The sequence below is a fragment of the Cupressus sempervirens genome, chromosome 8, assembly GCF_028749045.1.
Source record: "Cupressus sempervirens isolate cs-2001-9-10 chromosome 8, ASM2874904v1, whole genome shotgun sequence".
NCBI lineage: Eukaryota > Viridiplantae > Streptophyta > Pinopsida > Cupressales > Cupressaceae > Cupressus > Cupressus sempervirens.
The window spans coordinates 161,215,166-161,230,165 of NC_143125.1; positions in this window are offsets into that span (position 1 = coordinate 161,215,166).

The following is a 15,000-nucleotide window of genomic DNA, read 5'->3' on the forward strand; positions in this document are numbered from 1 at the left end:
CTTTTACTCTAGCATTGTGTGGTTTAAGGCAGGGGGATCTGCTTTCACCTATCCTCTTCTTTCTAACGGCTGAATGTCTAGGAAGATTTGTGGAAAAAATGGTGAATGTGGGGGATTTTGTTGGTCTAAAACCCTCTTCCAAAGAGCTGATTTGTTTGCATCAACAATTTGTGGATGATGCTATAGTTATGGGAAAAGCTTCAGTTAGAAATGTTGGAAACATAAAGAAGGCTTTGAAGGATTATGGGCAAGCTTCGGGTCAAATTATTAAGTGGAACAAAAGTGTGATATATTTTATCAACGTGAATGATATTAGATAGAAGAAAATTAAAAGGATTATCAGCTGTGAGATTGGTACCTTACCGAGTTCTTATCTAGGATTAGCTCTTTGTATGGACCCACTTGAGATCTTTTGGAGTTCACTGATTGATAAAATTCATTCAAAGTTAGCAGGGTGGAAAGGCTCCCTCCTTAGTCGGGTTGGTAAGGTTATTATTCTCAAATCTATTTTACAAAATGTTTCACTATATGCTCTGAGTGTTTTTAAGACCGCTAGAAAGTTTGCACTGGTAATTGAAAAAATTCAAAAGCTTTTCTTATGGATGGGTATGGAAAAAAAGAAAAGGTTGCCCCTGATTTTTTGGGAGAAACTTTGTATGCCTTTTAATAAAGGTGGCCTTGGATTGAGAAGAGTTACCACTATGAATGATTCTTTGCTTGCCAAGTTGTTATGGAGATGGCACAAAGAAGAAGGTGAATGGCATGATATTTGTACTGATAAGAATAATAGGGAGAACCAAGATCTTAGACACTTTCTTAATAATGATTCAGTGCAAGGGGATTCTATGATTTGGAAAAATGCTCAAAAATATAAATAGATTATTAAGAAAGGGGTCAAATGGCAGGACTATTCTTTTTTGGGATGATATTTGGATTCTTGATCATCCTATCAGTGTTGATAAAAGGTGGAATAGTTTAATGGATCAATGTAAGAATCTCTTCGAGACTTTTGTTGAAGACTAATGGGAGGAGAATAAATGGTTGGATTTCAAGCGGGTGGATAGAAACCTGATTGATCTTAACAAGATTCTAAATGTTGTCTTTTTAAGCCACAAGGAGGATGCACTGATATGGAAATATAATCCTAATGGGCTCTTTTTTGTGTCCTCGGCATATGCTACTGCTTTTGAAGAGCATCCTGAGCCTTGTTGGGCTAAAGCATGGTTTAAAGGTATGACCCCCAAAGTTAACATATTTTTTTGGATTCCTTTGCAGGAAACTTTTTTGACTACGGATAACTTATTGAAGAGAGGGTTCAACATTGTTAATAGATGTTACCTTTGTAAGAATGATGTTGAGTCAATTTACCATATGACTATGCATTTCTCTTATACTAAAAGGGTTTAGGAAAGGGTCTTTGATCTATTGAATATTGCTTGGGTTTTCCCTGCTACCATTCAACATTTTTTCAGTGGTTGGAAGCCACCTTCTAATAATGTCTTAGTTTTGAGATTGTGGGATTTTATTCTCCTATTCCTTTGCTGGGGCATTTGGAAGGAATGTAATAATAGGGTGTTTAGGAGTGTTGAATCTAATCTAGATCAGGTTTTCTATAAGATTAAGAATATGGTGACTGAGAATATCAGATCCAGTGGAAAAGGTCAACAACCTCAAAATGAATGGGAAGAATTGGTGATTCAGAATTGGAATCTAAATGTTATTAGTTTGATGCAAATTGGTCCTAACCTTAGGGATCTAGCTAGATGAGATTGTCCCCCAATGGATTGATATAAGATAAATTTTGATGGGTTTTCGAAGGGCAACCCAAGAATTGCTAGTTGTGGTATTATTATTAGGAATGTGAATGAGGATAGAATGGGTGGAATGGCCATCCCTATTGGAATTCAAACTAACCATGTTGCAAAGGCTAGTTTTGCTCCCTATGGTCTTATCTATGCAAAGAGTTTGAATTTGAATAAGATATGCCTTGAGGGGGATTCCCTTAATATAATTAATTGCCTTAATAAAGTTACCAATTCTTGTTGGACTATTAATAATATTATTAGTCAAGCCATAGATCTTATCAATTCCTTTGAAATCGGTATTATCACTCATAATTGTAAAGAAATGAATCAAGTTGCTGACTAGGTAGCTAATGTGGCATGCAAGAGTGATGAAAAGGTAATATGGAACCATAATGATATAATACCTATTGAGGGGAGCTTATTGATCGAACAGGACAAAGTTAGAAGTAAGCAAAAGTGCTTCATTAATGATGATTATCTCAGGAAAAAGTAATTATTATATGGACAAAATTGGGAAGCAACAGACTATTATGAGAAGGATAGCGTATTACCATTTAATACCACATGGATTATGGGTCTTATTTGCCACTTTGTTCCTTGGCTGCGATATCAACTATGGTATTCGATTGCAGAGGGTTTTTTTAGGAAGAGAGAAATTCATTTTGGATACAAGAAGATGGGAGGAAAGCGAAAAGGAATTGAATTGGCTAGTTGTAAAGAGTGGAGGCAGAAGAAGGAAATCTAGGAAATTCTTGAGCAAGGGAATTTTACTGGTTTTATGGAAGAGTTAAAAGGAAACAACCTTGTTATTACTTGATAGTTCATTAAGACTTGGAAAGATGGGATTGTTCTAGTGGGAAATCAAAGGATGGAGGTGTTTGAAGACATCATAGCTAAAGCTACAGGATTGGAGATGGAGAGCATTAATTTTTACTATGATAGGAAGCTCTCAGACAGGGAGGTTGATGAGTTTGCAAATTCAACCAAAGAATGCAATAGACTAGTTAAACTAGGTAATTCCTACTTTAACCCAACTTCAATTTTGCGGCCTTCGAGATTTGTTATGTTTGTGATTATTGAGTATCTTACTTTGGATGGGCACTTCACTAAGATTTATGGTCACCATTTCATGTTAGTCAATCTTTTTAGGCATGGGATTATGATAAATCTGCCTTTTTATCTTAGACAATCTCTGGGTAATTACATTCTGGCCTTTCAAAATGACCTTGATAGAGATCATGCATTCCATGAGGAGTTAATGGTTCTCATTATGAACCTTCTCAAGTCAAAAATGGTAGATAGGCCTAGGGACAGTAAGAAAGCGATTGATTATGAGATGGAAGGCAGTAATTTGGAGGAGGACTTTGATAAGGATACCGAGGATGAAGTGGATGAGGTGGATGTAAAGTAGAACATAAAAGGGGATTTTGGTACCACTTCCAAGAAGAAAAGGAAGGGTAAGGGGAGTGAGTCAAATCAAGACAGTAACTATAAGGAGGAGATTCAAGAAAGGGATTTTAGAAGGGAGGAACTATAGGGAAGGTCTCGGCTAACAGGGTTAAGAATGTGGATAGGGTCTTTGTCCCCTTTGATGATGAACCCTTTAATCAAAAGGATGGAAAGAAAAAGAAAAATAACATCGGCTAAGGATGAGTGTGATGACAATGCTCCCAAGGAGGTGGAATTGGATAAAAACAAACAAGGGGAGTAAGAGCACTATTTTGAACATAATAGGGAAGAGGGTGAGAAGGGATTCCTAAAGGGTTTCATGGGTAATGTAGGATCAATTTTGAAGGATGTCAAGATCCTTAAACAACAAATGTAGGAGATTTCAAAGGATTTTGAGCAGCTTAGTAGGACGACAAGGGGGGAGCATACATTGGGTTAGCATATTAATAGGCTATCTAAAGTCATTGGCAATGCGAAAGAAGTTAAAAACTTAATGAAATGGGTGTCAATGAGGACCAAGGACCAAGTATGCACAGAAGGGCCAATTCCAAGAAGAATGAAGGAGTGGAAATGAAAAAGCTGGACGAAATGAAAGCTTCTGCAAAAAATATGAACATTCTAGTAGACCAAGCTGCGGACCTGTTGAAAACTCTATAGTTGTTCGGGTGTTGTCCTTTTTTTGTCTTTTTCTACATAGTTGTACTTGGCCTTATGTTTCTTTATTTGTTTGTTTGTTCTCTGAGGCCTTTTATTTTATGAACTCTTTTGTTAGTTCTTCTTTGATACTTTGTCAAAGGTTTCAGGTCCTTTAAAAGCTGTTTTTACGTAATCAAAACTCTACTCATAACCTTTATATTAAATTTGCTCATAAAATTTCTAATGACATTTCTCATAAATTTTCTCAAAACTTATTTGATAAATTTGTTAAATCTTTGATAAAATGTATTTGTCCACTCTAAATTATTTTTAAAAAACTTGTTAAATTATTTCTAGTTACAATTGATTTATATCTTCATGTTAATTTTTTCTATAATTAATTTTGATGTTAGTTTAAATTATTTTGTAAATTATAACAATGGCTTATAACTAACTTTCATGTTTCTGATCTTCATATTTTAAACATAAGAAAATAAATCCAAAATATTTCAAATATATTTGTTTTATAGTATTATTTCAACTATGGGAAAGGTGATATGTAAATGTTGGTGTCTATGAAGCTTGGGTTCGTGATAGGGAAAGAATTGGTGATAGATTTCAACCTCCCTGCATGGTGGATATCATTTTATGCATTAACGTTAGGATTTTTAACAACTCCCATATTGACATACTATCCTCCATTTGTACCAGAGCTTTCATGGTAAGAGATTGATAAAGCTTTGATGGAAAACACGAATGAGGGAATTGTAGTGGAGGGGATGGATTCCAAAGAAAGTGGGTTGAAAACTTCCTTCAAGGCATGGGAGACATATAAAATGGGGGCAAGATCTAAATATTTATCTTCTGTAATTGACGTCATAGGTGAATCAAGCATGGGTCTGATAACAACGAGTGTTACTTGAGGTTAATGTCTCTACACAATAGAGTGGTTTTCTTTTTCCATACATTCTTGTAAACTAGAGTTTAAGTTTTTTAAATAGTTGAATGCCATATATGTTTCTAGGATAGAAGGCATTTAATGTTTTAGCTAGTTCATTTGGTAGTTTTGTCATTGTAGACAAATGTTTATCAATTTTGTAGTGACTATTAGATGTAATTTCTTTCTAAATGAATAGAGAGTGTTACCTCCATACTTGCTAGCACTTTATTGTCAAAAAAAAAATTAATAGATGTCCTCTTGGAGGCATGTATTTGATCTATGCAAAAAAAAATTAAAAAATATTATTTTAATTTTAGTTTTTAAATTGATATAAAAATAATACATAATGCTTCTACATTAAATAACTTGTAATAATAATATTTGATGGGTAACTAATAGATTAGTTGTGAGACATTAATTAAAGAGTAGTGGTCACAACTTTGTCAATGAATGAAATATTTGATTTTGCTCTATAGTTTGATTAATTAAATTAGAAAGTTGTTTTTTTATTTTGCACTATAGTTTGATTAATTAAATTGGAATGAATTATTTTTTGGTAAAATTTAGAATTTTTTTGGTCAATAATAGATTTTTTATTTATTAAAACCAAACAAAGATTTACATAAGGATCCTCAACATCATCCAAAGTCTTCAAATATCATTCCTTAGTACCATATTTTAATAAGAGACCCACAAGCCCTAACACACCCATCAACCCAACCCACACATCAATACAACAAAAATGGAACAAAAATGGATTTACAAACTATCCAATATCAGGACACATTTTAGATCTACAAATTTTTTCTTGCTTTTTATGTGATTGTAGAGTCATTTCAAATGAAACCTCTTTTTCTTTCCTACTATTTCTTCCTTTCACAATGCACCACCCATTTTCTATTGAGGCAACCTCATATTTTCATACCAAATCATTGTCGATTATATCCTGGGTCATCTCTACACCAATTTTTTGTTGGATTGGCATCTACTCACCTCATAGTCATCCACTCTTGTCTCCATTGTAGTTTTCCTTTCTTTACCTAGTAGAGTTGCATCCCCATTTAGATGAATCCCATCATCACAAGCCGTGTCATTCCTGTCAGTTCTTAATGAGGGTTGTGCCTCTTTCTCCTTAGGAGGTGATTGTATTGAATCCCCAAACACAACTTTAGCAAAAATCTTTTGTTGATCCACCTTCTTCTCCACTATGTGATGTTGGGAAGTAGCTTCCTTCCACCATGAGGTTGGCTTATACACCCTCCCTTTAACATACTTAGCAGCCACGTGGCTAGTTTGAAAACACAATCTACAATGGACTGGAATACCTTCATAATCTAAGGCTTGAGTCCAGTTACCCTTAGAATTCTTAATCAAAATCATTGCAGGAATCCCCTTCATGATATCTATGTCCACTAGAATTTGAGAAAAAGGTTGAATGGAGTAGGTTTGAGGATCCTTCATCCACCATCAGAAAATCTCCAATAGCATCACCCACAACCAAGGCATAAATCAAACCACAAATATAATGATAGATTAGGTAGTCTCACCCATAGAAGAATTTTATCAAAAACTTTAGTATTCATGTTGAAATCTAGGTGTCATGGCTTTAACAACAAAGCATATTTGCTCTCTCAACACGATTGATAATCACACAAAACACTTTTCTTATCTTGTTCATTTTCGAATACAACAATAAGAAACCTTTTGGCTACATAGTAAATTTGCACATACCCATCAAGGATTGGGCCCCCAAATTTTTTTAATCCACTTATGAAGCTCTACCAAGCTCACCCAAAGATCTCTAAAACATCCAATCAACCCTAAATTAAAAAAAACACCTAAGTTATGATTTACCTCCTCTAAACATGTTCTGGTCATTGTAACTAGTGTTTTGGGTCAAAACATAGGAATGTTGACTCTTTTGTGCTTTTCCCTGTCCATGATGAAGTTGGTGACCACCATGTTTTTACATAAGAGAATATATTTCTGAGGATGATTTCCCATCCAAAACCCCCAAGCCTCGCATTGAAACCATTGTTATTTTTCCTTGCTACATGATTGCTCAACCCACATCTTTCCCCCTCACTGTTTGAGACAAATCTCCTAGCTCAAAGCTTGCAAAACTTGGTCGCTTCATCCTCCATTTTAGTGGTACATGCACCTCCCCATCTGTCTATATATCTAGACATTGTCCTCAATTTTTCAACAAACTTTTTTGAAAATTAGGAGTATTTGCAGGAAATTGCAAAACACTAGCACCTGTAGGAAATTTTATATTTTGAAGTGTCATCTTTGAGCACTCTCCTCTATGTTAGTTTGATTGTTTCTCTAAGATTCCTCATAACATAAACCAATATTGAAATCATGTAGTGATTTTGAATAAATTTAATATTATTAATAAATATCATAAATATTTGATACAATATTAAAAATATAATATGGAGATGAATGGAGATTTTTCAATGGAGTTTGTGTAGGGTAGAAGGCCTTAGGTGGACAAAAAGATTGAAAACCTAAGTACAAGTTTCAGTAGGTAGCAAAAATATGAGGTAATAACAAGATGAATGAATTTGGATGGCTAGGTTTGCAAATATGGTAGGACAAGGATGGAGAGCAATCCAAGTAGGATGAAAGAATATTTTATGAGAAAATATACTAGTTATATAATATTCCACTACAAATGCATCCAAATAGTTTTTGGTTTTAGGTGAGTAAAAGCTTTGACTCTGCAGGAAATAAGAAAAAAAAAGGATCATTTTGGAATTTTTCTTTTCCAAACAATATACCATTGCATACACCTAGTTTTGTTTCATAGCCCAATAATATCCCCATGAACTCAAAGGTGTCAAAACATTTTAAAATTCCCAATGGAGGGCTTTTCAAATCCAACACAAGTGACCATGGTCACTACCCTTTTTAAAGAAACAAAAAGGATATAGCAAACAAGCACATGCATTATGTAATTGATCAAGATAATAAAAAGGTGAAAGCTCTGAAACTTCTTGATGAGATTAAATTCAATGTTCCACTATTGCAAGCATTATATTTGCCTTTATTAAATGATGGAATCTTTGACCTCTATGATAATGCTCTTAAAGATAAGTTTTGGAGTCATTCCTTTGATATCCCTTCTATTTGTCTATAGATAAATAAACATTGGTTCAATGTTAATGAAGTTACTATAAAAATTGGTTCAATGTTAATGAAGTTCTTTACATTGATAATGGTCATAGTTTACTCATCGCAATATTATCCAATAAGATCTGCAAAGATCATGTTCATAAATCTAAGTGTTGGTTATGAAAGAATTTTAATCTATTCACTACAATTCGGACTCCAAATTTTGATCTAATCAATTAAAATATAAATAATGCTCCCTTTTGGATTTCATTCTTTGTCTTTCCCTTGACATGTAGAGGTCCATACATGATTTAACTTTTGGTTAATCAATTGGGAATCTCTATTAAATGTGATCTTGTTTCATATGAATATTCTAAGCTTCCCATTAGGATTTTTTCTCTACTTGATCTATCCTAGCCCTTTCCTTCACAATTAATTATTAAATTCAAGCCTAGATCTAGGGCTCAAAAAACTTCTCTTAAATGTCCTTATATTGTAGGAGATGAGGATAATTTTCTATGTCATTTTGCATTAGAGTGTTAGACATCATAATTGTGTGAGGTTAAAGTGTGAAATGATCATGCTTCGGGTTATTTGTGGTGTTATTTTTATTCAACTTCACAAACCCATTTTCATAAGGAGAATAAATAAATAAAACATATATGTTGGAATTAACAAGTGGGAAGATTTAATTTTGAGAGAGGGGGGGTGAATCAGAAGTAACTTACTTTAACCTTTTCAAAACCTTTTAACTGAAAACATTCACATGCATCTAATTCATCTAATAAACATAAAAGTAAAAGAAATGCATGAAAATAGATAACACACAAATTTGGTAACCTAGAAACCCTCCAAAATGAGAAGGTAAAATTGGGGTGGGGATGACACCCACAAAGTATCACTGCAACAATGTGTATCTGTTCAAGGTTACAATGTTTGACCACTTCAAATGGTCTTCCTTGTGAAAGGCCTGTCCTATTAAAGACTTTACACCCTGTTAAAAGTGACCTAGTTAAAGTATTTCACTACCCTGCTAAAAGTAGGCCTGGTTAAAGGACTTTAGTACATTCACTTGGAATGCCACCCTATTAAAGGATTTACAAATGGCTGCTAAGCCAACCTAAGTCCATAGGATTTCCATATCTAATACAATTGCTTGAAACTATTAGAAGATTTTGACTTGATAACTTGCAATCCTCAATTGTTGATTACATATCCTTGTTCTGCTCTGACTAATCTGATCTTTGCTTGATCTGATATGTCACTCTTTAAGGTTTTGATACTCTATTCTTAATCAACTGGATTCTGCAATGCTACTCTGTTCTTCACTAAGTCTTTTTTACCCTTCTACACTTCACTATAATTCACCCATACACTTCTTTCTTGCATATCCTCTCTCTTGCATAATGGGCTTCATCCTCCTTTTAAAGATTTCAAAGACTTAGGGCTAGGTATGAATCTATGATCAATATTTACTCTTCATTTCTCGCTCGACTCTTTCACTTTTCCTATTGGTTGCATGCCTTCTCCATTTTTCTTATTGGTTGCATGCTGATTGCATAGGTAATGCAAAAGATTCGATCTTATCTTCAAGATCCTTCAAGATTCATCTTATGTTGGCTCCAAAAATGGTTTACATCTAAGTTTGTGAAGATACAAACTCATATGTTGATTCTATGTTACTCGACACTTACTACTTGCTAATGCTCGACACATATAGGAAAACTGGCTCACTCGGCTCCTACAGTAATTCTATTTCACTCAACATTTATAGTGACTCGACATCTATACTGTGCTCAGCACTTGAACTTCACTCAACACCTAAAGATTTCTTGGCACTTGAACTTCACTCAACACCTATTGAATTCTTTGGCTCGGCATACACTGTAGCTCAGCTTCTGTATTATACTCAGCATCATCTTGAGAATTTGGTTAAGTGTGTTGACACTCAAATGTCAAAACCAATCTGAGACTAACAATCTCCCCCTTTGACATGAGTGGAAAAAATACTTAACTGAACATTATGAATCTGATCTCTATGAGTATACTACACATTGTGTTCGGCATATATACAAGACTTCAAAAATTTGTTCAAAATTTTTATATATACCTCAAAATTGTGTAACTCCCTCTGAGCTGATGTGCCATTTCTATTCCTCTAACCAAAATTCTTGTGCTGAATGTGTCTCATGCTGATGTATCTGATGCTCTTTGCCTTGTCTACCTTTGTTTTTGTATCTTTGTACCCTGTTTGTGCTTCTTGTACTTTGTATCTATTTCCCTTTCACATCTTCTTGTAGTTTTGCATCCTTTTTGGTTTTTATTACTTCCTCAAAATTTGAATATCTCACCCTTTGGATATTCATTACTTCAATCAAAAAATTTATTATCTCCCATTCTTATTCACATCTCCCCCAAAACATTATATCTCCCCCTTTCTATTTACAAACTACATTTCCCCCCTTTTGGCACTTATGTCAACGGATCCTAAGGATGAATAGAATATTTAACAAAAAATGTTTTATTTACCTCCATAATCATCTTGAGAGAAGCATCCCAATTATCTAAAGCAATTTCCAATGACTTGTGCTGGATGTCTGTCTCTGTTGCAAGATGAACAAGACCTTCTAGTGTAGAAAGATTAGAGTCTTTCTTTAGAAAATTCTCTGCATAGGCTTGTTCCTTATGGAGTACTTCCAGATGTGGGGTAATGGAAGATTGAATTTGCATCAATTTGGCCTTGATATTGGCCTCTTCTATTGTCAATACAGCTAACTCTTTCTGTGTGTAAAGCATAGATGCAAAATGCTTCTCACTTTGAACTGGATCTTTGGGTAGTAAGTGCTAGAAATCTTGAGATTTTGTTCCAAGCTCATTATCCTTCGGCTAGTTTCTTGTGTGAAGTATGATGAATCACTCAACTTGGTGTACAATGAGAATACATTCTCAAGTACTTTCTTCACTTTTTTCAATCTTCTTAGCCAATTCTAATTGGGAAAGTGCTATTTCACTTGATATTTTCTCATTCACTTTTATCTGAAACTTCTTTTTTGACCATTTTAATAGTTTAACATTAGTTTCAAGGTCTTCATTCTGTACCCGGTCCACTATGTTGGCTAATTGTTCCATGATGGGTTGGGTTTCATCAGGTACTTGCAGGCTGAAAGCATCAAGAAGTATATCTTTAATTTCCACCAGTGCTTACTTCTGCCTATACTCATTTTTGAGTATCTCTTGTTTCTCCCTTCTCTCTAGTGCCTCTTGCATTTCATTTATTTGTGCTAAATTTATAGTCCTTGAGTCATAACTGGGTATGACTATTTCTTCATTAAGTGCAGGGTCTCCATAGTGAAGTACCCTTGCAACCTTGGTGGAGCTCGAGCTTGGTGTTGAAATTTGCAATGGTACTGCATCAGTGCTCGACTTCTTAGTAGGAGTCCTTGAGGTAGGCAAGTTCACCAATGTTTGTATTGCCTCCCGCTCCTTGGGGGTTTTCTCTTCTTCTCTACTACCTTGGTCAATAATAATGATTTGAGGAGGTCCACCTTGAGTGTGTGTTGTAGGAACATCTTGCCATGTTTGTTCCTTTGCTAGCTCCTCGGCAGTTGTTGTGATTGTAACTATATCATCAACCTTAGCAATTTTATCATGTGATTCTTGCTCTTTAGGTTGATCAACTATAGCTATGGGAGGTTGTGTAGATGGTAATTGAATGTTTTCCTTCTCCCTTGTTATCTCTGCTATAGCCTTTTGTAATTCATCCACACTCACCAAAACTGGATTAGTGCATACTTGTGATTGCAACGTGGTTTGGTGAAGGATCTTTTTGAGATCCTCTATAGTGAGTGGATCGATGTTCTGACCTATGGTGTCAGGAACATCCTTAACTATTATTGTTTTTATAGGTGTTGTAGGTGGAGGAATTGGTGGTGGCAATTGGGTGTCTTGGACACTCTATTTAGTCTGCTTCTCTTTAGCTATTGTCTCTTCACCCTATGTCTTCTCCATTGTCTCCTCTTCTATCTCTTTTTCCTCTTCCTCATCTTTTTCTTTCTCTCCTTCCTCATTTTTCTCTTTTTATTCTTCTTCTTCATCATTTCTACCTTCAAATGGGTCTTCCTACTCTTCTTTGACTGTTGTCAATCCATAGATTAATTTCCACATTTGTGTGGACTTTTGCACAACATCTTCAATTTGGTTCTGCAAAATATTGAAGGCTCTATATTTGGGTGCAAATTTGCTCCCATGTTTCTTGCTAGCCTTTGTTATTTGACCTTTTGTAAGGTCTGGCATTACATGAGCCAATGTTGACTCCCTTATTTCTTTCTCCATCTTAAGATAGTAATGCCATTTATTTTCAACCAATGAGCTTAGCTCCTTAGGCATTGGGTTGTCTAGTTCGAGTGGAGTGGTATTGAACTTAGCCATCATAGTGTAGATGGACTCTTCCACTATGTTTTGTTATTCTTTTGACAACTTATTAAAATCAATGGTCTTTAGACCAGTTAAATCAACATTGTCTCTAATACTATTACAAATGCTTTCTAATTTAGATGTGGTAGAATGGCTTACCAATCTAAATTGATCTTCATCAGACTTTGTCCTTTCTTCGTCTAATTCAGGAGGTGCAACATACTTTCTTCTCTTCTTTTGCTCTGTAGGTCCTCCTCGTTCTATAGCCTTCTATTTTTCCTGCTCTTTTTCCATTTGAGTTGTAGCTCTGGTGTCAGCCATTGTAGTTGGCTTGGCTGGGCTTGGCTTTGTAGCCTTCTTCTTTCCCTTGGGCCGTGCAGCTGGCTATTTTTGAGCTTTCCTTTTCTTTGTCTCAACCTTGGGTGCTTCTTACTTGGCATCTTCCTCCTCATCTACATCCTCCCCCATACCTTGGGTTAAGGCAAGTGGTCCTTGACCTTGCTCTTCTTCATCATCCTCAGCATCTTTGCCTTCTTCTTCTGATGCTTCTGCAGTGCCTTCCCTAAATTTGGATTTTAATTTCTTGACAATTTTATCCTTCTTTTTCAATGTGGAGGCAATATTCATCTCCATATCCACTTTTGATTTTACCATGTCATAAGTTTCAAAATGTGGTGCTTCCTTGTCTATTTCCTCTGCTAATAATGTAGTTATTATTGTTGATGCTTCATCTATATTTATTTCATACCCAAGAGGTCTTAGCCATCTAACTCTAGGTATGGCAGCTTGAATGTATGTATAGTCAATGTCTACAAGAAAACATACATCATTTACATATTTCTCTACTAATGAAACTAGAATTCTTAGTCTTTACTTCATTTTCTTCTTGAAGTCTTCAAAATAGCTAGTTATAAGGGTCTCAAAATCAGCTCTCATCTGCTCTATATATTCATTGACTTGAGCTATAATAGACCTATTTGTTTTCCATGATACTTTACCAAATGAAGGAAACTCATTCATAACATAAAAGAATATACAAATCAAAATGACACCAAATTTACATTGGGCTCCCTTAGTTCTCCTGATTGTTGCTAGATTCTCATTTATCTGTTGTAGTTGTAGTTTTGCAAGATCATAGGTATGATCCTTCACCAATTTGTATCCTACATCCACTGCAATGTAGGGCACACTGTTGAGTTTGTTAGATTGGTAGAATTTGTGTGCAATGACTCTAACAACAAAATCAACTAGAGGGTCTTGGTGTAATGCTCCACCAAGGGATCCAAAGAATTAACCTAAAGTTTCACTAAGTTTGGTAACATTTTTTTTTTTAAACACATAAAAGTAAAAACCATTCATAACATAGTAGTGAAAGCAATAACAATATTCAATTGAAAGTAAACATAAACATACATAACAGGTTACATTCTTTAAGGATCCCTTAGCATTGAATCACATCTAAATTAACTATCAATGAATCCATCTAACACAACGTCCACATGAAATAATAATGAAAAGTCCAATGTTCTTAAATTACATTTTCGATTGCTCAATCATCCACTGTACATGCCACAGGGTATGAAAGGCTTACAAGAATATACATGTGTGAAATAAAATACATCATCCTACTCTAATCCATTATTCAATAAAGTAAAAGTAATTACATGTCATACATGATACAACATCATAGAAGATATAAACATCATAAAAGATAACCATTTATCACAAACATAATTAACTAAGTGCATGGTTCCTCCCAACTATTAATAGCATCATTAGACCATCATGGGCCCTAGCCATCCCTCCGTGCGTAACATTCCAAGTCACCAAAGAGATCATCGATATTAACATAGTAGGAATGTCACTCCTAAATCATACTACATCATATGCAGAAAAGAAATCTAACATGCAAGATAAAGCATAAGATAACATCATCTAACATATGAAAATCATCAATGTAAGGATACGTGTCCACCATCATAAAGAATGCATCAGCCACAGTGTCTCAAACGAATCTCAAATGATAAGAGTGATAAAGCACTACCACCTAACTGCGTGGAACCTAAATGGTCCACTCCCACTGCACTGAGGAGATAATCTCAAGTCCCAAACAGGTTGTCAAAGCCACATAGCATAAATTCACTCTAAATCCAGGAATCCTAAAAGTATACTAACTCAAGGGTTCCAATAAAAAACCGACATCTAAACCTAGAGGCACAACAAAGACATGTAGGAAACCTACTATGCAAGCGGGAAAGTGTCATTGCACGGATTATGCTAGAGTTACCCTGGTAGTCTCCCAATAGACCCCAGCCCCCTAGTGATCCCTGTGTGGCCACTAGTATCCTCTCATATAGATGAGGCATACTCTCTCTCTACTCCCATCCTAGTCTGTACTAGCACTTGAGGCATGGGCGAGAACAAAACAATTATCTTATTAGGTTCATTTAAGTCAGTATTAGGTGTGAATGTTTTCACTTATTAAGACAACTTACAATGAGTTACCCTAGTAGCCTCTTAGGGCCCTGGCCCCCATTACAAGCCACTTCCTGTCACTACAAGTAGATAATCCACCCTAAGCTCATGGAATCATAAATCACAAATACCAAAAGATAATCCACAATATAATCATCAAAT